This window comes from Macrotis lagotis, chromosome 1, assembly GCF_037893015.1.
Source record: "Macrotis lagotis isolate mMagLag1 chromosome 1, bilby.v1.9.chrom.fasta, whole genome shotgun sequence".
NCBI lineage: Eukaryota > Metazoa > Chordata > Mammalia > Peramelemorphia > Peramelidae > Macrotis > Macrotis lagotis.
Window position 1 is genome coordinate 348,701,336 of NC_133658.1, and position 22,176 is coordinate 348,723,511.

The 22,176-nt window shown below is 39.0% G+C and overlaps 1 long non-coding RNA gene across 1 annotated transcript in view; it reads left to right on the top strand.

Annotated features, from left to right (window-relative positions):
* The first annotated feature begins 423 nt into the window (after positions 1-423).
* The window catches only part of LOC141517755 (uncharacterized), a 110,226-nt gene continuing 88,473 nt past the window's right edge, over positions 424-22,176 (top strand). Inside the window, exon 1 of the long non-coding RNA XR_012476977.1 lies at positions 424-582. This is a non-coding gene — a long non-coding RNA (uncharacterized LOC141517755). The remainder of the gene's footprint in view (positions 583-22,176) is intronic.

The following is a 22,176-nucleotide window of genomic DNA, read 5'->3' on the forward strand; positions in this document are numbered from 1 at the left end:
AGGATAAAGCTAATATGCTGGGAGTTGAAAGCGTGCTGTCTTCTCGATATCAATAACTCAGTATTGGGTTTCCAAAAAGGCATCACATAATTTTTCAATGAGAAATCCATAAGGCTGGGAGATGATGTTATGGGGTGAATTACAATGCAGGGAGCTTGTCAGCCGTCCCCGTCAGCACTTTCTCAGATGCCATAATGTGCAGGAAATGCTGTGGCTGCAGCTATTACGGTTATTGTTGTTATTATTTCTTCTTTTTGGAACCTCAAATTAACAGCCCACAGAGCTCTGGCCCTTCTCAGAATTGTCCCAGACTGGAAACCCAATTTTTAGGCTTGATTTCCTGAGGAGCTGACTTCTCCTTCCTCTATCTCTCCCATTAGGCTGCATGCAAGAGAGTTTTCAATTTCACAAAGTGATCCCCAAGCTGCCAGAACATGGGGTGAAGGGAGAGAAGGAAAAGAATTTAAGAGAAGTTTCTTCCCCCCAGGGAGAAAATAGATTTCATGATTCCAGAACAGGTGGCTTTTTCAGGGTCCCAGGGTCCCAATGAAAAGGTTGAATGACTGTCAAGGGTGGAACTGGGTGAGTTTTCTTCTGGTTTTTGCTGCCCCACTTAGACATTATCTTAAATGTCCTTTGTTTTGGCCTTGATTCAAGGGCCCAGCTTTGAAGCTGAAGAAACAATTAGTTAAAATTATTCTGATTCTCAAGTTCACTGTTAAGGAGTGATGAGTGGTAATGAATCTCAGGAGGTAGACACCTTATTGCTGATGGCGTTTTCATCCTTGAATAGGTCCTTGGGCTCCATTTTTAAAGGTAGATACAGATCTCTCAAGAGGTGGAATAGATTGGAAGGGGGAAGTAGAGGGGAGGGGAGCCTTGGCTTTTGGAGAGAGTGAGGGCCTACTGAAGAGTGGAGGGGAGGGGAGGTCGTTGGTCTTTGGAGAAAATGTGGACCCATCAGAGAGCTGAGGAAACTTCTCTTGACATTTTATAGGACTGGTTACAAATCTTTTCTGCATTGTTAAATGAAGTTTAAACAAACATGTTCTATATTGAACCCAAGTGCCAGAGCAGAGGACCTTTTTAGTCAGTCAACTAGCATTTATTAAGCTTCTGTTATATATGAGTCATTGTGAAAAAAGGCTTTCCTAACTTTTTTTTTGCTACCTAGTTGTTGTTGTTTTGTTGTTTCAATCATATCTGATTCTTCATGACCCCATTTTGAATTTTCTTGTTAAAGATCCTAGAGTGGCTTGCATTTTCTTCTCCAACTCATTTTACAGATGAGGAAACTGAGGCAAGCAGGATTAAGTGACTTGACCAGCGTCACCCAGCTAGTGAATATCTACAGCCAAATTGGAACTTGAGATGAGTCTTCTTGATTTCAAGCTTGATGCATTATCTGCTGTACCACCAAACTGCCCTTTGACTATCTAGACATGAGCTAAATTCTGATGGTCTCCTAAATGGGGATACAAGAGAAAGGGTAATTTGTATAAGAAGCCCCCAGGAATGAACTTGGTTTATGTGGGTAGTGACTCTGAGCTATGGATTATATTGCTATTTTTGTTGTTCTTTACAACTCCACTAGAATGTAAATTTTATTAGGACAAAACCAATTGCTCAGATAAAATTTTTTTCTCCTCTAGTACCAAATATATAGTATTCTATATGCCCTAAGAATATTTGTTGAATATACTTTTTTTTTTTACAGAAAACACAAAGATTGGAAATGGCATCAAGGAATGTCTCAGGCATTTTGTGGGAAAAACAGCATTAGGAGGGGAAGGAAAAATGTCAGCAGAACCAGACCAGTGAAAGTTTTGCTGTTTGAGATGGGCACAAAAGGCAGGAGGAAAATTACAATGTTTTTAGGGGAGAAAGAGTAGATGAGTGAGATGATTTTCTTATAAGAACATAGGACTAAATGGGACATGGGGCGGGGCAGGGAGGGAACCATCGGGACATCCACCAGATGGGAGGGGATAGAGGAAAGAGTTTAAGTTTACTATTCCTATGTGAACCTGTCAGAAGATCACATTCTCTGCTGCTTCTGCTTCTGTTGCTGCTGTTGTTGTTTGTCCTTCATTCTCAAAGAGGGCCATAACATCAGGGATGTGATCTCTCTATCTCTGAGGAGGTCTGGTTTTTTAGCTCCAAGTCAATACAACCAGATGGTGTTCAGTTATAGAAATAAAAGTCCATGGTAATTGGCCTTGTATAACATGTCACCTTGATTTCCAATGTCAGTGATGTTCTTTCTGATTACTGACTTATTGGACCTGGACCTTGCTTGTTCTCTTTATCTCTGATGTCTTTGGGACCCTTCCTTTCTCCCCAGATTCCTACTCTGTCTGATCTAGATTACTTTATAGAAGGTCCATCTTCCCAAATTCTCAGGAGGACTAACGGTCTGGGATGGTCTGGGGTCTCTCCCATCTCTACCAGTGCACTAGCATGACCTTCACAGCTAAGTACGCTATCTAGGTCTGAATACCACATTTTAGGAAAAAACGTTGGAAAATGATATCTCCATGGACAAATGTCTAAGGAGGGTGATTAGAAGGGGGAGAGGCCTGGAGACACATTAGGATATATTAAGGGAACCAAGGATACTGGAGAAAAGAAGACTTAGGGAAAAGAAAGGGATGTAATATTCTTTGACAGGAATTTAAAGTATTGTCTGTTGGGAAATGCCTGAGACTTGTTTTGCATGCTCCAAGAGGGCAGAACTAGGTTCTGTGGGTAGATTTTGGTTCTAAGTAAAGAAAACTTTTTAAATAATTAGATGTAATAGGTTTCAAATCCTTGGGGGGGTCTTTTAACTGAGACTAACAGAACACTGGTTAGGGAACAAAGGCAAGACCAACAGACTGGGAGTCAAAGGATCTGGCTTTGAATTTTGCCTCTGGCAGTGATCTTGTGAAAGTCATTGTACTTGGGTTTCTGCTTTCCTGAGAACATTTCCGACTCTGAGATTCTAGGTCTTGTGGATCCATCCTAGCACAGTTGCCTGTTGGCAGAGCTTCCACTTCCCTCCTAGAAAGGCATCCCTATCTCAGAGACCAAACAAGTGAGAGACCCATGAACTCTCCCAGTTGATCCTTGAGGTCTCTGGAGCAAGAAAAGGCCATGTCTATTGCTGTCCCCCCAAAAGGCTTAACCTTCAGTGACTGTGGAACCTGACTTAGTGAAAGGAGGTTTGATTTGGTCTAGAGTTGTGGGAAAGTTATTTGTATGAATGAATAACAGGGAAACAGCATTTACAGCAGATATGTGAAATAGTCCTGGATGTCTGCTATCAAGTAGCTTTGCTTCCAGGACTAAGGGCTTTAGTCAGTATATCTTTTAAGTCAAATAAACAAGAACTTATTAAGAGTTTGTTGTCAGGCATTGTGCTGAAGGCAAAAGAAAGAAAGGCAAAAAATGGACTCTAAGAGCTCACATTCTAATGGGAGAGACAATATGCAAATAAATATGTACTTAGAAGATATTTACAGTGTAAATGGAAGGTAATAGAGTGAGTATTTGTGAGTGTGTGTGTGTGTGTGTGTGTGTGTGTGTGTGTGTGTGTGTGTGTGTAAAAGGTAGGATTTTAGCTGAAGGAAGCCAGGGAAATGAAAGGGTGAGGAAAAGGAGGGAGATCATTCCAAAGAGATGGGTAGTGACAATGTATGGAGTCAGGAGAGAGAGAGTCATGTGTGAAAAATGGTGTTTATCGTCCCGTTACTTGTGTCTGTGATACCTTGGTTCCACTGAGAAATATTGAGAAGTATTACTGTGGCAGCATTGGTATATCTAAGGAAAAATATAGGCTGTGCTATCTAGTACAGCATTGTGCACCATGTTCATCTTTTCCTTCCTTCCTTCCTTCCTTCCTTCCTTCCTTCCTTCCTTCCTTCCTTCCTTCCTTCCTTCCTTCCTTCCTTCTTCTTCCTGCTTTCCTGCCTTCCTTTTTTTCTGTTCTGTTCTATTCCCTTCCCTTCTCTTTCTACTTACTCTCTGTCTCTTTGTTATGTTTCTTCTCCTTTCCTCTCTTTGCCTTTCCTCCCCTTCCCTCCATTCCCTTCCCTCTTTTTTCCTCTCCATCTTTTCCTTTTTCTTTCCTTCTTTCTTAATATTTCTATCATTTGCAAATTCACTTTAAATTTCTCTTTCTACACCACTACCTCCCTTTTTTTCTTGATCCCTATTTTGGGAATCTTTTTTTGACCTTTCATTCTTTCTTCATTCTTTCATTCTTTCTCCCTCCCTCTTTTCCTTTTCTCTTCTACTTAGTTTTGATGCATAGCTTGCCTAGAGAAAATAAACGGATTTTGCCCGATAAGCTACTCAGTACATAATTACATACCTGTCAGGACATACGGCTCCTCCGTGTAATCATCCCAGGCATGATTTCCAGGGTGATTGTGTGAGGAATATAAGAGAAAGACAAGTTCAGCTCACCAATACCAATACTGTGCTGCTCAACTGCACAGAGGGAGAGTTTCTGGGCACATAGGTCTATGCTGGCTCAGCAGGAAGGTCACTTGGGCTACTCAGAAGACAACTCCCCTGAAAATTAGCACAGAGACACTGGAGGGGCTGGCTCCATCAAAGGCTTGCCTTCTGCTCCTTCTTGAGATGACCTCAGGTAGCTTATTGGGTGATTCTTCTTGGGTCTCAGCTTTTCCATCTTTATAAATGGGCATAATAATTTCTTCTCTACTTAGGAGGCTCCTACCATAGGAAGCAGTAGGAGAGCAAGGTCTGGTTAGAGTACAGTTCCTGGTGTTTTTATGTTTCATTGACTTGAAGGAAGAAGGCAACTACAATTTAGGGATAAATTTTAAATCCTATGTAGTCACTGTGAAATCTTGGAAAGGAGGAGGAATTTGGCACAGGCAATAGAATATGGTGGTACTTTGAGCCTCAGAACACTTGAGTTCAAATTCTGAATCTCTCTGATACTGCCTGGCCCCTGAATCTGGTGTTAGTCATGACACAAAGGGGCCATTGGTACTTAGAGCACCCAACCTTGTTATTAGTCTCAGTGGATTTTTAAAAATATTAATAATAAAAAAGTTTTCAGTAGAGTTTGAAAAACTGGAGGAGTGCCTAACCTTAGAAATATTATAGTCCTGATTTCAAAGTCAGAGAACTTGGGTTCAAATCCCGCTCTGTCACTTTACAGCCCTGTGTGACCTTCCCCAAATCTTTTAACATCCCTGGGCCCCCTGCATTAACCCATTTGTAAAATGATGGCAGTTGGACACTGAAGTAATTTACAGCTTTAAATCTATGATCTCTCATCTCTTTCCTAAATGGATAGTCTACAAAAAAGGGATGGAGGGACAGAGAAAGGAAGTCAGAAAAAGATTTATGCAAAGACATTTCTAAGGAGGTCTGCGGCTGCCTCACAGAAAGTGGCGGGGATTGGAGGATGAGGACATTAAGAAGACCTTTATGAAACTGCAGGAAACAGAAGAATTAGGACAAAACAGAGATGTCATATGAGGTGTCTTATATAACTGAGTTCTGATAAGAGCCAAGACAAGGTTCCAGGTCAGGAGAAACAGCACCTGCCTAAGAGAAGGGTGTGTGGGGGGGGAGAGTCATAGTGGCACCTGACCTCTCACTGCCATAGGGAGAGACTTCTGCAATTGGGTGGTGTCCAGCATTCAGGGGAAAGAAAGAGCAGGCAAACCAGTTGTCCATTGAAGGGGTTTATGAGGTTCCTATTTAAAGAAAGGGGTGGGAGGAAGAACAAAAACAATTTAGGATAAAGACTTTGCTGTAGCAGAAATGCTGAGGCTTGTAAATGTGTAAAGGAGGCAGGAGAACTGGCCAGAAGAGGAAAGCACATTATAATTTTCAGAGTAGCAGCTCAATTTATATGGCACTCCTATGAAGAGGTAGTGGATATATTATTTATTCTCATTTTAGAGATAAAGGAACTGAAGGTCAGAAGGTTAGTGAGTTGTTAATGGTCAACTAGATGATAAGTTTCTGAGTAAGAATTTGCATTCTGGTTTTAAGCCTGACACATTGCCTCTCATAGTAACTTGCCAGTATATAGTACTTTAAGGTTTGCAAAGTGAAGACTCATAGCTTTAGAATTTAAACGTTGTTCTTAGACTCAGACATTCAAAGATTGGGAAGTGCAATATACTTCAGAGGCTATCTTCTTCACTTTTAAAGATGAGGAAATTGAAGCCCAGAAAAGGCCAGAGTCACTATTTAGTCTAGACCATCTCAATTCTCTCATTTTATAGATGAAGGGATAGAAGTCCAAAGAAATGAACTGTCCAAAATCACATAGGTGGCAATTGGCATTTGGAACCAATATCTCAGACTCCAAATCTGGAGCTCTTCCCACTGCATTAGGAGAAAAGAGTTAAAAAATATGAGTCTAGTGTCTTTATGAGACACTGATAGGCAATTAACTCAATTCTTGTGAAAATATAGGAACTGTAGCGAAAGAATTGTAGGTAAGTGCTTATGCATGAAATACCAGTTGTTTAAAAAAAAACAACAAACCCCAAACCCTGTGTGATAAAAGGAGATAATAATACCTGTGAAAGTGCTTAGAAAATTTTAAAAGGATCCCAGGAATGTCATATTGGTAAGAAAACTTTTTATAAGGAAGGCTATGTAGTATAAAATCAAGTATGGGGCTTGAGCTAGAAAGATCTGAGTTCCAGTATAAGGAATCTACTCCCTTTTCCTTCCAATTATGCAAGCCATTGGTATCCCTTCCAAATTAAGGAAGGGTTCCTGCCAGGCAATGATACATTCTAGTTGCAACAGTATTAGCATCTCATCTCTTGATCTCAGCTCCAAAATTTGCTATTCAATCCTATGCTTGTCTCTTCCCTTCTCCTATCCAGGGAGAAGAGCCTCTAGAACCCAGTGCCAAGCACTTCTGCATTGTAGCAAAGGCTGAACTAAAACCCTCTGCCCTCAGAGTCAATGGGAAGAGTTTGATGAATTTGGGAACAATAGTGCCAGTACAGACTTATAGATGTGCAGGGGAGAAGCAGAAATTCAAAAGAGCCTTGAATTCACAAAAATTTAGGATACCAAGGATTAAGAAGAAGCTATCAGATAAGATAATTTTGCTTCTGAAATATCACTGATACACTTTGGGATGGTCATTTCAGGAGTGTGGTGAAGGAAGTAGGGAGTTGGATATTGAAATCTGGATTGCAAAGATGGTAATGGGGAGATTGTATAACATTCCCAAGAAATTTGACAGTAGCTTTTGTCCCTTAATTGCAGAAGTAGGGAAATGAGGATGTGGAATGATGCATATACTGTTGGACCTAATAGAAATTGTATGTTAGTTTTGCTGAATTGCTCTCATTTTCTCTTTGTTTTTTAATCTTTTTTTTTTAAACAAGGGATGGCTTACTAGGTAGAGGAGAGCTATAGTCAGAAATGAACGTTGTAAAAACAAAAGGCATTGATAAAAATATGGTTAGTTTTTTTTAAAATAAAACATTTGACAGTAGAGGGGAAGCAAGAGGTAGAACAACAGCTTGAAGGGCCATCAGGGTTAAAAGGAAACTTTTTCTTTTTCCCTTTTCCTCTCCTCTCTTCTCTTCTTTCCTCCCTCTTCTCCTCTCCTCGCCTCTCCTTTCTACTTTCTTCTTTTTTCTCCCCTTTCTCCTTTCTCCTTTTTTCCTCCGCTTTCTTCTTTCCTTTTCTTTCCCTTCCCCCTCTCCTCTCCTCTCCTCCCCTCCCCTCCACCCCCTTTTTTTTTTTAGATTTTTCAAGGCAATGGGGTTAAGTGGCTTGCCCAAGGCCACACAGCTAGGTAATTATTAAGTGTCTGAGGTCACATTTGAATTCAGGTTCTCCTGATTCCAAGGCCAGTTCTCTATCCACTGGGCAACTTAGCCACCCCTCTTTGTTATTTTGAGACCTGGACAAAGACTTGATGGAGTTGGAGAGGATGGGATACTTAATCTCCTAATACACGAGGAAAAGAAGAGGAGATGAAGAAAAAATAAAGAGAAATTTGGAGATGAACTAAGGGAATCTTGATGAAGCTCATCAGGGATGGCTTTGCTTTAAAGATCAAGGCAGATCAATAAAGTATTACATGGCAGGCAAGGGGTGACTGAAGACATTTGAAAAGCATCATATTAATAATAATTAACATACATTTAGATAGTCTTTCAAAATTTGCAAAGCAAATCTAAATCTCTTACTTGTGCCTCAAAAAAACCCCTGAGAGCACATAAATATTATTATTATCCCCATTTTTCAGTTGAAAAATCTGAAGCTCATAGATGTTAAGTCACTTGCCCAACACAATTGTTCTGAACTTTTTACACAGAAGACTTTGTAGTCCAGTTTTAAAGCTGATGAAAACTTGATGATTAATTTATGCTGATCTAGTTTTTTTTAGGTTTTTGCAAGGCAAATGGGGTTAAGTGGCTTGCCCAAGGCCACACAGCTAGGTAATTATCAAATGTCTCAGACCGAATTTGAACCCAGGTCCTCCTGACTCCAAGGCCGGTGCTTTATCCACTACACCTCCTAGTCACCCCACTGATCTAGTATTTTAACTTTTGAAAAGTATTTTCCATTCTCTACATTCAGTCATTCAACAAACATTTAATAAATACTCATTTTATAGTGGACCCTGTATTAGGATTGAACAAATCAGTCTTAAGGAGCATCTTGGGCAGCTAGGTGGTGTAGTGAATTGAGTGCTGGCCTGGAGTCAGGAAAACTTGACTTCAAATCTGGCCTCAGACATTTATTAACACTGTGACCCTGGGCAAATCCTTTAACTATTCTTGCCTCAGTTTCCTCATCTGTAAAATGAAGTGGAGAAGGAAATGACAAACCATTCCAATATCTTTGCCAAGAAAACACCAAGTGGGGGTCATAAGGAGTCAGATGGTATTGAAACAACTGTACACAGAACATCTAGCAGGGAGAGATGTAACATGAACACATAATCAATAAAACAGAAATTAGAATATGAAGCAAATATCAAAAGAATATTAGAAGATAAGATGAGGGGGTTCAGTTGTTGGTTTTTTAATTTGTCTTTTTACCTTCAGATCTTTCACCTAATTAGAGAAAACTAGGTAGTGGAGTGTATGGACAGAATGCCAGAGTTGGGAAGACTCAAGTTCAAATCCGACCTTAGCTGTGTAAACCTGAGTAATTTACTTTATCTCCATTTGCCTCACCTAGGTAATTAGTAAGTGTCTGAGGTCAGATTTGAACTCAGGTTCTCCTGACTCTAGGGCTGGTGTTTTATCCACTGCACCACCTAGCTTCCCCTGTTTGCCTCAGTTTCACCAACTAGAATGGGCATCATAATAATATCTACCTCTCAGAGTTGTTGTGCTAATCAAATGAAGCAATATTTGTGAAGCAGAGTGCCTGGTCACATTTAAGTGCTTGTTTCCTTCTTACCTGATCTTCCCTTTGTTAGATTGCAGACTATTAGAGCTGGAAAGATTTTAGGGACCATCTAATTCAAGTCTCTTTTTTTCCTAAATGAGGAAATAGAATATGGGAAAAAACTTGTCCAAGGACATACAGTATTGTCAGAGCTTAAGATATAAACTCTAGGTCACTTGATGTCAAATCTGGTGATTTTTTCCCCTCATACCCCAACATCAGGAATCATAGAGTTAGCGCTAGAAGGGATCTTAGGAGCTGTGTCATTTAACCTCCCTCTTTTTATGGATGAGAAAATGAAGCCTGGAGGGTTTAAGTGACTTACTCAAGATCACAGAGTAGCAGAGCTAAGATTGATTCTAGAATTTCTGATTCTGAATCCAGTACCATTTCTGCTAAAAAAATTATCTTTTTTACTTTTTAAGAATTTTGTTGTTGTCTTTTGTTTTTGTATTAATCCCCTCCCCACCTTAAATCTCTTCCTATCACTCTATGAAACAAAAACAATAGGAAATTAAGCAAATTCAGTCAAGATAGTTACTGCATCTGACAGTGTATACCTCTTTCCATATCCATCTTCTCCAATTTTGTAAGGAAAGAAAGAAGATATGTTTCCTCATCAGTGTCCTAGGCCAGAGTCTAAGCAGGAATGGAACTGGGTTGACTGGCAGGATGTTAAGGGATGTTGCCTAGATTTCTTTGGTTTGGTGAAACATCCCACTGTGCTTTCCAGGTGTTTCCTGGCACTGTCTCTTTAGAAAAGGCCTGACTGACATCTAGGTACGATGGTGATGGGGAGTGTATCTAGTTTCCCATGGCAGAGACCACTGTTATGTGTTGTTTGGTACTGACAGAAGCCAAGGATGGGTTAGTCTTAATTTGACCTAGGAAATGGACTGTGAATCCTGTGTAGGAGTCTATATATTAAGATGTAATGAAAGACTGTCTCTATATCTAAAATTTGTTTTGAATAGGATTTAAAAGACTATTATGCTAATTCTAACTTTTTCAAGCTGCAGATCTCTGAGTCCTCAATTGGTGAAGGTTGAGGATTGCATAAGTAATGGAGTATTATACTTTAAAGAAAAATATTTGAAACAAGATACAAATAAATCAGTCAAAAAGGACCTGGTGGTTAAAATAATGCCCCAAGCAATTATTTTGTCTAGGGCCAACTTAAGTACAACTTCAACATCATGTAATTTCTGTGAATTTTTCTTTAAGTTTATTTGCAACTAAGAAAGAATTCAGAGAGAACCCTTGATTGAGAATCATCTGATCAGGATTTGAACTGCAGCAAGTCCAAACTGTGTCATTTACCTCTAGATCTTAGTTTCCTACAAAATAAGGACCCTGTCTGTCCCAGCACTAATAACTCTTGCAGTATTCTAAAAACCCACTATCTCTGTGACCTTGGGCAGGTCATCTTTTCTTTATACTTTAATTTCCTCATCTCAAAGATGGAGGAGTTTGTCCTCTAGGGCCTTAAATATCCCTTCCAGCTCCAGTCTTCTCTGAGAGTTTAGTTTTTAGTCAAAAGGTCCATGTGGCATGAGGAAGTATGAAGTTCTTTAATTTACCTGCATATACTGAATATGAAGATAAAAAAAGCAACTTGTATGTAGTGGCTAGAATGGAGGATTTGGAGTCTGGAACAGCTGGATTCAGATCCTGCCTCAAATTTATTAACTGTCTGACTCAGAAGTCACTTTCTTCATTCCTCAGTTTCCTTTTGTATAAAATGATGGAGTTGAACTTGACCTCCAAGACTCCTTCCAATATATGTTCCTATGAATACCATCCTGTTAAATTATGTACCACATTCCAGGGGGAGAAATATTTTTATCTTATTCATAGGGTATTGAGATTGAGGCAAAAAGGGAAGAGAGAGAGAGAGAGAGAGAGAGAGAGAGAGAGAGAGAGAGAGAGAGAGAGAGAGAGCAGGAACTGTAAATAGGCACCATCAATCATAGGGCGGTCATGAACACGCACATGTTGGTACCTACTCGTTATTGGCAGAAATCAAGAAGTCTCTGGAGCACAATCTTTGGAGGTCTTTTTTTTCTCTCCCCTTTCTCTCGTTTCTCTGAAAAGCTGTGTGTGTCAGCACAGGAATGGCAGGTGCGTTAACTCTCGGAGAACGAGTTTATGCCCCAGCTCGGGGGAAAAAAAAAGTGCCGACACAGAGAGAAATCACGCGCCAGTCAAGTTCTTGTACTTGGCTCTTTGCTTCTGAAATGGATGAAAAAAGAAAATTCGTTATGAGGAAAATGGAAAAAACCCCGGAGATGGCCATATGGCTAGCTTAGAGGGCACTGACAGACGGATCTGTACCTAGCTCGGTCCTGCCCAAGAGCTCCTCTTTGATCCTCTCTCCCAAAGAAGGTAGGCGGAGGTGAGATAACTCTTCAGATCAGTACAGACAGCAGTCATCATTATTATACCCCAATTCACCACGTCAGTTTTATACCTGGATTCATGGTATCCTTAATCCTCCTTAGATTCACCAGGACTGACTTTGCTTAGGGCTCCTTGGAGATTTTGTTGGTCAATCAATCAACAGGCTTTTATTGATTAATGCCTGCTATATGCTGGCTCCCGGGGACACAAAAATAAAACAGCCCCTGCCTTTTAAAGTAACTTATATTTTGTCAGGGGAGACAAGATATATATGTATATGTGTTGATAATTCATGCCGTCAAACCAACATAAAATCATGGAGCACCTGTCTCAGGCATAGCCTTGTGTTCAGTCCTTGCTCTCATGGAGTTAGTCTAATGAAGAAAACGGGGTGGCCATTGGACCTTCAGTGGATTCATGATTTCATCAGTTGAGTTGAGTTAAATTTGCCATGCATTCATTAAACACCCATTGTGTACCAATTACTGAAATGAATGATTAGAATAAAAAGACTAAAAGCGAAATAATTTCTACTCTCAAGAGCTTATTTTTTCCTGAGATAAACAGCATATTCCCAGGTAAGCAAATAAAAATTATAAACTGAGTAAATGCTAAGTAATTTTGGTAGGGATATGGGGGGAGAGCACTGCCAGCTGAGGGTATCACCTCCTGTGGGAAGTGACTTTTGAGCTGAACATGAAAGGAATCTGGGGTTTTCCTGAGGCATAGGGTGGGAACGCCTTTCAAATTCAGACAGCAACTCACCCACCCCTTCATTCAGTGCGATTCTTTTCTGTATTTTCTCTTAAATCCTCCATAGAGAATAATTACCTAATATACTTGAGACTTTCTTCTAGTTCTTTGGATATAGATAACAGTGTAGCAAGCAGGCAAATCATTGCTTATTTCTCATTCTCCTTTTACCATCATTTATACCCTTGCTGATGCAATATATTTTGCATGACTATACAAATATAACCTATGTCAAATTGCTTGCCTTTTCAATAAAGGGTAGTGGGGTGGGAGGGAGAACATTTGAAATTCAAAATTCTAAAAGAAAATGTTGAAAATTGGCCTTTATGATGTCTTTTAATATGACTTCCAACTTATGATTCATGATTGGTGGTGTGCTGCAGCCAATGACTTTCCCTTCTCTGCCCATTGCTCCTTGAATTATCTCAAATTTGGATTCTTCTGAAGCTATGGTGTCTGACATATAGTAAGTGCTTTCTTAAGAAACAATTGCTGACCTTGTTTTGTACTTCACAGACATGGAGTATCTCCCAGAGAGTAGCAGGGTACTAACTATGCATGGAGAAACACAGATAAGATGCTCTATAGGAGCTCTGAGGCAAGCAGCTTCCTTTTTCTAGATCACAGCTAGAGTTGCACTAGTTGATCTCCAAAGTCCCTTTTTTATGTTGAGGGACAAGAGTGTTTCTGTGAGAAGTACTGGATTTGGAGTTTGGAGTCTCTGTAAAATTTATTTTTCTTATTTGTAAAATGAAGAAGGTGAACTAGATAATTTTGATTCTATTTATGTAGGACTCCCAACTCTGGCATTCTATGTTCTAAAGTCACTTGTCCAAGTTGGAAGGGAACTTAAAACATACAGAGCTGGGAGCATCCTTCAGCACAGCCATTGATTTAGAACTAGAAGAGATTTTGAAAATTAGCTGGTTCTAGTTCCATTATCTTAGTTAGTGGCACTACTATTTTGTGTTCTAGGGTCTGAGTCAGATCTAATATTCTATATTCTAAAATCCCTTCCAGCTTTGACATTCTATGTTCTCAGGCTTTTTTGGTTATGAAATCCTTTCTGGCATTTTATAACTCATTGAAGCTAGAAGATAATTTTCTAGAAATAACACAAATTTGTTTTAAAACTAGAACAGGATAAATCATTTCAGAAATCTTTTAGATTATCTGGGTTGCTTATTATGAAAGGTTGACCATCAAAATAAATATAAAATACTGAACAGTTTGCTCACCCACACAATTTCCTCAGTCAGTGCAGGAAATTCACAACAATCAAGTAAGTTCATTTAGTTTATACCTGGTCTAAAAATACTTTATCTGCTCAATGTGAGCGGATGAGTGGGTCCTGAACCATAGGCTTTTGTCCTGGCTCTACCTTAAATCTCCATGTCACATTGGGCAAGCCCCTTCCCCTTTCTTGGCCTCAATTTTCCATTTATAAATGAAGGAACCAGCCTAGTTAGTCTCTAAGGACTCTTGCAGATCAAGCATTCTCTAATTCATTGATTCTACATATCTCTTGCAGCCTATACAAGTTTTATCTTCATCCACACCTGGGGGTTGACTCACTTCTGTTGCTGGTGGGAGAAAAGTTATTTAGTCCCTAAGCATTAATGGAGTCAACTATATGCTCAGCTTTGGATGAAATCACAATAATGGAGAAAGGAGGGAAAAAACAATAGGGAGGAAAATCTCTGGTTTCAAGGCACTTATGATATTTTTAGAAACATTTTTTGATTCTTTTTGCTGTAAGGTCATTTCTGAAAAACAAAAAAATCTTTGTTCTGCTCCAGAATGGACTGTCCCTTGGATATAAAGAAAATGAAGATTAAATGCAAAAGCACTAGTTATAGAGACTACATCTGACAATAAATATACAACATTCAATCTAACTAGTATATTACCTCTTGGACATGAGTAATGTGGAGGTATATATTTCATTATGGGACCATCACTTGGTTTTTCAGTTACTCAGAGTTCATATTCCTTTTAGTGACTTTTTTATTGGGGATAATGATCTCTTGGTTCTGCTTATTTTCTCAGCATCAATTCATACAAAGTTCATTTTTTTTAGATTCATATAGTCCTCATTTTTTTTTCAAAAGCATTATTTTTTAAGGCAATGAGATTAAGTGATGTGCTCAAGGTCACATGACTAGGTAATGATTAAATGTCTGAGGTTGGACTGGAACTCAGGTCCTCCTGACTCCAAGGCTGGTGCTCTTTCTCTACTGTACCACATAACTGTCCCATATTTTTCATTTCTTGCTGCATGGTAATATTTTTCTGCTTTGTGCCACCATTTTTTCCCCTAGCCATTTCCCCAATCATTAGGCACCCACTCTGATTTCAGTTCTTTGCTAATGCAAAAAGTAGTTTCTATAACTATGTTGGTATTTGAGGTTGTTGTTTTTTTCTTCACCTGACACAGTCAGGTGACTCAGTGACAGAATTTGAACTCACATCTTATGATGCCAAAATTCCATTTCACTATACTAAAGGAAATTGGCTGAGAAAGACATGAGCTTAAATTTGGATGCATTAAATTTCTGAAGTAAGTGGCACTTCCAAGTGGAAATGTTTCTAGGTAACTGGAGAAAACTGGAGAGGTTTTGAGATGTAGACTGAGGGAGAAGTTAAAAATCATACATGTGGAGGACCAGTCTCAGGGTCTGAAGATGGAAGATGAGTTTTGGGAAATTTTCATAAAGGAAGATAAAAAGAAGACAGAAGAGGAATGATTATAAGGCTGAAGGAGATCAAGGAGCAGAACTGTTTTAGTACTGAGGGAGAACTGATCATTTCAGGGACCGTATGAAAATTTTGGCATTTAGTTAGAATGACTGGCTAAATGACAGCTAAGAATGGCCTGCTATATCCTTGTTAAGTGGTCTGAGAGTAACTAGAAAGAAGGGTTTTAAGAAGATGCCATCTGCAGTAGAAATAAATTCATTCACCAGACAGGCACCATGAAAAGAGGGATGCCCTCAGATTGATCTGAGCACACCTAAAAATGGCCCTTTGGTTTGTCCTAGTTCTTTGCCTCTTGGAATCTGAGTGTTTCTTTTTTGCAAGGCAAATAGGGTTAAGTGGCTTGCCCAAGGCCACACAGCTAGGTAATTATTAAGTGTCTGAGATCGGATTTGAACTCAGATACTCCTGACTCCTGGGCCGGTGCTTTATCTACTGCGCCACCTAGCTGAACCTATCTGAGTGTTTCTTGCTATAGTATATAGGGTCAGACTTTGGGACAGCCAAGGCTAAGTGCTATCTTGAGACCTTTGATTCCCTGGAAAACTCATTGGAAAGACAGTTTCTTCTTGTTCTTTTCATGAAAATGAGAATGAATCCCTGGACCAGCAGGGTGCTCTCCACCCTGCTGCTGAACTCTCCAATGTGTTTAATCACTTTCTCCTTATTGAACTTGAGTAGGGACTGTCTTACTTCTCTATTCATGTCCCTAGCACTTAGCACAGTGTTTGGTAACATTAAAAATTTGTTTCATTTATTTGTAGCTTCATTCCACCTGAATCAGTTGTTTGTTACTGGGAGACACAAACTGGGAATAGTGGTAAAATTCACAGCTCACTTGTCCCTGGTGGCAGTTGGCTGCATACTGGAGATAGACTCCTCTTTCCTCATTTCAATCATATAGGGAGATAAGAGATCAACTTCTCCACATAGATATACATAAATACACAAATAGGATGTAGAGCTCTAAGGAGCCCTAGAGTTTATTAAATTTATCCCTTCCTCTCATTTTGCAAAAAAACAAAAACAAAAACAAAAGAAACTGAGGCCCAGTGCAGTTAAGAGATTTGTTTAACTTATGTAACTTGTAAGAAGTAGAACTAGGATTTGAACTTAGACCTTATGACTCCAATTCTAGTGTTCTTTCTATTCTGCCATCATTACTCATCATGATGCCTGAATGCATTTTTTCTAAAGTATTTAGAACTTAAAGGATTGGTCATTTAATCTAATTCCTTCATTTTAAAGATGAGATCACTGAGGTACTTTCTCTCTCTCTCTCTCTCTCTCTCTCTCTCTTTCTCACTTGGGGAAATCATTTAGCCTCTTTATGTCTTAGTTTCCTTATCTGTAAATGAACAGTCTGGAAAAAAATGGTCTGCAAGATCTCTTTCAATTCTAAGTCTGTGAATGACCTGACCAAGTGATAGAGAAGACCAACATAGTTTGTATTGCAACCTAATTTCTTGGACTTCCTCCCTTCTTCATTATATTATCTTTTTTTAGGGACTGGGACTCCTTTTATCCATCAGGGTCTGGGAATTTCTACTGACGTAAAGTCATTTACAAAGCAATGTTTTTGTGAGAAAAAGCAATCTGTGGGGATCAGTTTGAAGGTGCTGCTCTCTTAGCTCCTTTCTCCCCGGTGGTGTTTCAGGTTCAAGAAGAAATTGAATTTTCAGACATACTCAGATTGACATGTGATGGACCAAGGACATCCTCTGAGTAGCTTAGCAAAGGTCTGTAGTTCCATATCCTATGCTATTCTATGTTATGGTTGCTTTTATTTTGTTATTCAAAAAAGGGAGAACCTTTTCTCAATTTTATGAAATGGTCACAAGATGGCGCCCTGGGACTTTGGACAACAGTAAGCAGCCGGTTAAACCCCTCTGTTTAAGAAGGCCATAGATTCTTTTAGAAACCTTGACATAAGGTTTTAGTTATTTTTTTTCTTCGAAATGTAGCTTTCCATTTTTGAGGCCCGAATTTCAATGGATATCTCTGTGGTTGCCCTCTGTGAGCAGAGAGTTGAGTCCAGTGGCTGAAAGCTGTCAACAGTTTAAGGGTGACAAAAGGGATATTTTCTTGGGTGAAGCTCTGGAATTTAGGCAATTCCTTCATTTTACAGTTAAGGAAACTGAGGTACAGAGAAGGGCAGTGACTTACCCAAGTTCTTTAGGCAGTCAGTGACAGAACCTGGAGTTGTCTTCTTGATTTTAGATTTTGACCTAATTGCTACCAGGGTAGACTTTTCCTACTACCCTTTATTTTTCTAATTATCCCCCTAACTGTCCTTTCTTTTTTGAGTGTGACAAATCACATGCAGAATTCAAACCTAGGTTTTTTCTGACTCAAAATCTGTAGTGCTTTTAATGAGAAAATAGAAGTTGTATTTCTAAAGGAAGAGCTCATATTTCAAGAAAGTGGACCAAACTAAAACTAAGGAATTTAGAGTGTTTAGGTCAGGGTGACAGGTCCTGTATTCTAAAGGGCAGACTTTGCCAGAAGGTTCCTTCCCAAAGACAACCAACTGAAGTCCTGTTAAGACCCTGGGATTGACATTGAGACTTGAACATTTAATTGTGTCTCTCTTTTTGCAACAGAACAGGAAATTCTTAGAAACCACAGAGAACAGATTCTACCCACAAACAACTAGCCCCTTAGGCATTTTCTGATAGTAGGGACTGACAGAGAGACCCAATACATATAGACCAATCAGCTAATAAGCATTTCTTAAGAGCCTGCATCGTCCCAGTTGTATCATATGAAAGACAGGGTTCTCAGCTTCCAAGAACTTGGTCTTAAAAAGTAGTTGCCTTGATATTGGACAATAGAAAGCTTTTGCTTAAATGACACAGAGCACCAGCTTGAAATACATGGTGGCACAGCATACCAGCTTGAAATACACAGAAGCTACCAGATGAGGCCAGTTCTGGATTATGCTTTGCATCAGCAGCTCCATCTCAAATGAGATGATGCATATAAAAATGATATGTAAACCTTAAAACACTAAGTGTCAATTATTAGTGTCATTTTAAATCCATCTCAGCAGTTACTGTGGCTGAAGAATTCATCACCTAGTGACTAACCTGATGGTCATGGATCTCTCTGTACTTACCTAGGCCTTTCCTGGAACAGCAAGCACAGGAAATCACTGGAATGGGAACTCAATTTGATTCAAATAAGACAAGCATGCACCAGACACTTGCTAGGCATTGGGGATCAAAAGACAAAAAATGAGGTAGAACAACTGATGTTAGGTACAAAAGCAAGAGGTCATGGGGTCATAGACTTAAAGATTGGAAGAACCCTCAAACCCTCTTCATTTTACCAGTGAGAAATTTGAAGCCAAGAAGGTTAAATTATTTCTTTAAGTTCACCAAGGTAGTGAAAAAAAATAGAATTTGGACTCAGGTCTTTGACTCTAAAGCTTACAAACTTTCCACTACATCATATTGCCCCTAATTCTGTCCCTTGATAAGACCAAAAATTCTGGCCAGGTTGGATAAAATTTAAGCATATGTAAGGAGATCTAGAAATATAGGTTGGAGATAGATTGTAGAGAGTTTTATTTGCCAAATGGAGGAATTTGTATTTATCCTAAAAAGAACTGGGTATTACTGAGGTTTCTTGAGTGAGGGAATGAAATAGGCTTTATTATTATCAATTTGGCAATTAGGTAGAGAATGGGTTGAGGGGAGGAGAGAGGCTGAATAATACACAGGAATCTATTAAAACTTTTGGATTTAAATTTTTTTGCCTGGACTCATTCTCAAATTTGTACTTGGCAAAGATATAAAGAGGTATTAGAAGAGGACATTTTTAGGGTGATTAATCATATTTGTTTTCTCTGAACTGAAACATAGTTGAAGTTACTCTTAAAGGCAGCTTTGAACTGGTGGGAGAGAGCAAGAAGACTATCAGGGGCCAGGTGGGAGTTGGCTATGAAGGAGGGAAACAGTAACATTTGGAAGAGACTGATCAACAAAAGGTTTTAATTCAACCTGGGGGTAGAGATATGGGCATCTGCTTCTAGGAAGTCAGTGGACATCTGCAGACAGCTCTGAGAACCCCTCTGATTAGATTTTCTTGAGTTCTACTTTTAGCAAAACCTGCGTCAGCCCCGAGATATAAGGTCCCTGGAAGATCAGAGATAATAACCAGAATTGATTGTCCCAATAAACAACAAAACCCTGTCAACTCAGACATTTTTTGAAAAAGAAGAAATAGGACCATAGAAATTCGGTGTGTTTTTTTTTTTGTAGGGGGTAGAGGAGAAACATTATGAGGATGGAAAGAAGCATAGGATTGAAACCACAAAGTTTTGTGGAAGAACTATGGATTTGGAGTTTGAGGACATTAATTTCAATTTCAACTCACCTAACTTTTTATCAATGGGACCTTAAAATTCACTTTCCCAAGCTTCAGTATCTACATTTGGAAAAGGATGGGTCTACATCTGTACTCTATAAAGATTCTATGAGTATGCCCCAAGCCAGAAGTAAGCCTTATAAAATTCTTTTCAAGAAGTGTTTTTAAGTATTTCCTGCATGCAGAGTTAGGGTCAATGTACAATTTAGATGTTTGATTCTTACTAGTTGTGTGACCTTGGGCAAGTCACTTAACCCTTATTGCCTCACATCCAGGGCCATCTCCAGTTGTTTTGATTCATATCTGATCACTGAACCCAAATGACTCTAGAAAAGAAAGTGAGCTTGGTGAATTAGCACGGTATCCCCCTCAATCAACTCCATTTCATATACTTGTCATGGTATCACCTCCCTGATGTTGTAGTCTTCTTTGAAAATGAAGAGCAAATATTATGTGAAGTAGGTGAACAGTCATTACTGACTAAGGCAGATTAAGAAAAGCTCCCTGGCATTTGAGTTCAGTTTTTAAAGGATGATTAGAGAGGAAAGGACATTTTACAAAGGTATGAAGTTTCAGTGTTGGGTGGCAGAGGAAGGGAGAGAAATGTGGTGTGGACAAGTCATTCTCTTTGACTGGAGTAGGAAATATACAGAAGGAACCTTTGACTGCCTCCAGTTCATATCCAGATCAAGGGATATGACCCTATTCATACTGTGACATTACTTCCTATCTCTTGCACAGTGGTGCTGCTCAGGGACCAGAGCCAAATTAGTGACTATCTATAGTTGTAGGATCTTATTTGTGGGGTTCTGGAAGCCATATTCAGGAGAAAGCATCAAGAAGTTGGAACTTGTCCAGAGGAAGGCAACTGGAACAGAGACACCAGGGTGGGTGAGAGAACTAGAAATAATGCCATGTAGGGATCTGCTGAAGGAACCATGGACATCCAGTTTGGAAAAAACCTACTGGTGACATGAGAACTGTTCTAAGAATTTGCAATGGAAGAGGGGTTCGTCATTTTGTGTTTGGCCCCTGAGAAAGGGGTAGAAGTAGTAGAAATTTGGGCTCCAAATAAAGACAAACTTCCTAATAATCAGTGTTGGTCCAAAGGTCTGTGGGTTGTCTTGACAAGTAGCAAGTTCCTGCCTAGGACCTCTTTGAGTAGAGGCTGAATGGCTATATCTCAGGAGATCATAGAGAGGATCCATTCTCAGGAATGGTTATTTTATTTGTTTTTTTTTTGGTTTCTGAGGTCCCTCCCAACTCTTAGAGTCGGTGATTCCTACAAAAGGAGCAGATTTGGTGGTGCTAGCTGCCACAGTGGGAAGCAGTTTTCTTCAAGGAAGACTGAGTGTGTGTCTTAGAAAAAGAAAAAAGGAAACAGAAGCTGTGATGGTAAGAATAGTAATAGAGAAACCTAACTTTGCTTTTTTAAATGGACTTTTAGAATCTATCTAGTTTCATTGTTCTTTGCCAAGGTCCAGTGTTCCTTGATCAAACTTGTAAAGATCTGCCTCGTGCTATAAAGGGTTTCACACAACCAGGACTTCCTTGCTGTCGGTTTCATTCTGACATAAGTAGACTGACTGCAAGTGGCATTTAATTCTGATTTAATGACAATAATCACATAAATGCATTCCAATTGATTATTAAACACATATTTATTAGGGATTAACAGCTATGCCACAGATAGCTATTAAATAGTCATTAAACAGAAGAGAAGATGTTTTTATTTATACATTTTTATTTATTAACAATCATGAAAGAATATTATTACATCAATTAAATATCTATTAGGGCCTCTTGATTTGAATTAGCATTTAGATGTGTCAGATCATTTTAGTTCATATTTCAAAGCTATAATCTCTTTCAATTTTAATATTTTTAAAATGGCTTGTTTTTTTATATGTGACTGTGGCTACTGCTGAGATAGGGAAAGGTGGGGTAGAAATACCTTTTGGATAATTCCAGGGTGGATATATAATTTCTTTCCCCATCATTTCTGAGCCTCTATAATCGATGTGTATCTCCTCCCATCCAATCAATTATTTATAGAGGGTAGTTTTCTTTTTGCCTGGGATTCTTTAATTGTTCAGTGAATTCTTTTTACAAACACCAGAGTCCACAGATGGCCATTGACAGTGATAGAGTTTGCTCTAATAAGAATGCTGCCGCTAACAATAATGACAAATAATGATGATGATGATGAAAATGAAAATAAAGGAAAATAACAGGATAGTGACTTATTCCAGGACTGTTTCTATCTGAAATTCATAGAAAAAATATATGAGGAAATGAATAATCACAGTCATTGCAGTACTCATAACTACTCTGATTTCTGTAACACTTGAAGTTTCACAAAGTTCTTTTTTTTTTTAGAACACCATGAACCAGGTAGTACAAGGACTAGTAACTCCACTTTATAGATGAGAATATGGAAGTTCAGAGAACCTCCAGAGAAGTTAAATGATTTTTCCAGGGTTA